Source organism: Propithecus coquereli, unplaced genomic scaffold (assembly GCF_000956105.1).
Source record: "Propithecus coquereli isolate 6110/MARCELLA unplaced genomic scaffold, Pcoq_1.0 Scaffold84, whole genome shotgun sequence".
NCBI classification, from domain to species: Eukaryota; Metazoa; Chordata; class Mammalia; order Primates; family Indriidae; genus Propithecus; species Propithecus coquereli.
The window spans coordinates 5,484,958-5,487,747 of record NW_012154618.1 but is presented as its reverse complement, the minus strand read 5'-3'; the positions used below and the strand labels follow the sequence as shown (position 1 = coordinate 5,487,747).

At 32.9% G+C, this 2,790-nt stretch overlaps 1 protein-coding gene across 1 annotated transcript in view; it reads left to right on the top strand.

Moving 5' to 3' along the window:
• SMC3 (structural maintenance of chromosomes 3) overlaps nt 1-2,790 on the top strand; it is a 56,575-nt gene that overhangs the window by 36,789 nt on the left and 16,996 nt on the right. The gene's annotated exons all lie outside the window — the stretch shown is intronic.

The following is a 2,790-nucleotide window of genomic DNA, read 5'->3' as shown; positions in this document are numbered from 1 at the left end:
CTAAAATAATTTTGTCAATAATTTAGTACAAAATATATTTTTTGCTGGTTAAAGCAATGGTGATTTTATAATTTTTTAAAATGAATTAAACATTGTATGCTATGCATGTTTAACTAGCATTTCCCTCTCAACTTTGTTTTGAAGTAAAAAAAAAAAAAGAAGGAAAGAAAGAAATAACTACCATTTCCTTAAAAATTGAAGTAGAAGATAAAATCATCGCTTCCAGAGTAAGACAGATCTCATTATTTGAAATGAGACCAGGGGGCGGGGGAGCGCGGAGGGCTGCTTTCTTAAGTGATAATGCGTGGCTGTGGTAATGGCTATGGGAATGCATGGTGAGTAGAAGGGGATGAAATTGATGGGAAGGGAGTGTGTAGGACTGGTATAGTACACAGAAAGAATCCTCTTACCCATGAGATCTGCACCAGTTGGTTATTGATTAGTTAATCAAAAACTCAAAAGCATAAGATCTTAAAATACATACAGTATATATGTATACGTGTGTATATATACGCAAACATATTTGTATGTATGTCTTAAGCATTTTATTTTAAATAAATATACATTCATGTATCAATCTTTTGATGTAAAGCCTAAGGGTTTTTTTGAGTATGAATGATAAGAGTTTTCAAGGGACTTTCTTATATGATTGCAGGTATAAACACATTTCTCATTAAAGTTGAATGAGAACAGGATCCAGGATTCCATCTAGCATCATGTGTTGCTTTTAGTTGTCATGTTTCTTTTAGCTGCTCTAATCTGAACCAGTTCTCCAAGTCTTTCCTTGATTTTTTTGTGACTTGACATTTTAAATTTTGTTATAAAGTACATATAAATCTATATTTAATTATTTACCCAGACTCTTTTAGTTGATTTGCCCATTTAATTCAATTTTTAGTGACTCACCTTTAAATGTGTCCAGCACGTTTTTAAAACACAACTCTTCGTAGTCATATTCTCACTTTATTTAATATAATTACTCAGCCAAAACAAAAACAGAGTAGGGAGCAAACAAAACTGCCTCTGTAAGCGTAAACAACTCAACTGGTAGGGTAAGATGAATGCGAGTGATAGATAGTAGCTCATTGGTTTTGAAAGTCCAGTGTGCTGTGGGTTTCAGTCAGGATATTTTGTAGAGGAAGTAGATAGAGAATGCTGGTTAATCCAGGTAGTCAGTTATTTGGAAATTGGTTAGTATAGTTTCGACTGTGATATCTACATGTCCTTTCTTTAAGCAAAATGAGTTTTATCTAGAGTTCACGGAACCACCAACCTCAGCAGATGCCCCTTTTAAAAGAGGCTGATAATAAACCAAGATCTTCCATTGAGAGGCTTTATTCATTCTTTCTTAAGCTCTAATATTTTAGCTACAGCTTTGGTTCTCAGAATTACCACTTGTCACGATGAAGTCTTTTCCTTTATTCTGGACAGAGATGATTTTATAGTCCTGGTTGTATTATGTAAACCAGCCTTTTACTTCTTGGTATGATACTAAATTAACTTTTCCACAGTGTATTTGTAACACCTGCAGTATGAAAAATGAAATGTCTTTTTGGTAGTTTTGTTATGCTTTATTTCATTTCGTTTATATAATACGTATTCAACATGTTTAACAAACTAAGTTTTTAGACTTTTCTAACTGACGTTAGAGAAATCTTTACCCCAGCAACTGCCATAGGGAAGAGAAGACTCTCTTAGGTAGTGGTTCCGATATAAACTATAATGTTTTATTTATTTATTTTAGGCTGTAAAATTAAATACTTTTGCTCAGTAAAGTGTATAAAACACATTATTTCAGAATTTAATATAGGTAGCTTATTTTATTACTGGTTGAGAGTATCATCATGGTCTTTGAAAGGGAACCATTAATATTCAGATACACTTGGAAAAAGAGAATGTGGAATTTTAGTAATACTATATGCTCTGATGCTAATTATTTACATAGTAGTTTTTGAATTGGTTAGGCCTATAAAGATGAAACATTAATTTAGAAAGCAGACTCTTCAAGGTCTACACTCTTCTAGCATGTAATCAGATAGCCTGGGGATAAATTAAGTCATTGCCACTGAAAAGTTGAATTTTACAAAGGGGATTTGTTTACTCTTTTATGGTTTCAGTTACTATTGAGTCCCATATTCTTCATGTGTAGTATGAAAGAGTTTAATTATTCAAGATGTTGTGAGTCATTCTAATTATCCAAGATTTATAAATCAGTTAACAAAAATTTGAGCAAAATATTTTGATTCTGTTTCATCTGATGCAAGGATAAAAATCACGATAAATTTAATTATATATGTATTTTGTATATATTCCAGACTTTTAGTATATTATAATCTTTAGTTCCATTTAATTTTATTGACATTAGAAATCCTCATAAATAGGTAAATTGACTGGTTTGATTTATTGTCACTTGTGCCCTTATTGTACCCCCATTCTTTGGCAGAAGCTCTAATTGAACAGAAGCTGGTTAAGCATAAGATTCTCATTGCCCTAATGAGTTGACAGAATAAGATAAAGAATATTGTGTAGTACCTGTGCTTTTGTCACATTACTACTAAAAACTAATACCTTTTAGTACTCCGGGAGTATTTGTAATTACTTTGATATTTGCTTAATAATTGGTTACAGGCCGGGCGTGGCAACTCACGCCTGTAATCCTAGCACTCTGGGAGGCCGAGGCGGGCAGATCGTTTGAGCTCAGGAGTTCGAGACCAGCTTGAGCAAGAGCGAGACCCACGTCTCCACTTAAATAAAATAAAAAAAAAAACAGAAAGAAATTAGTTGGACAAC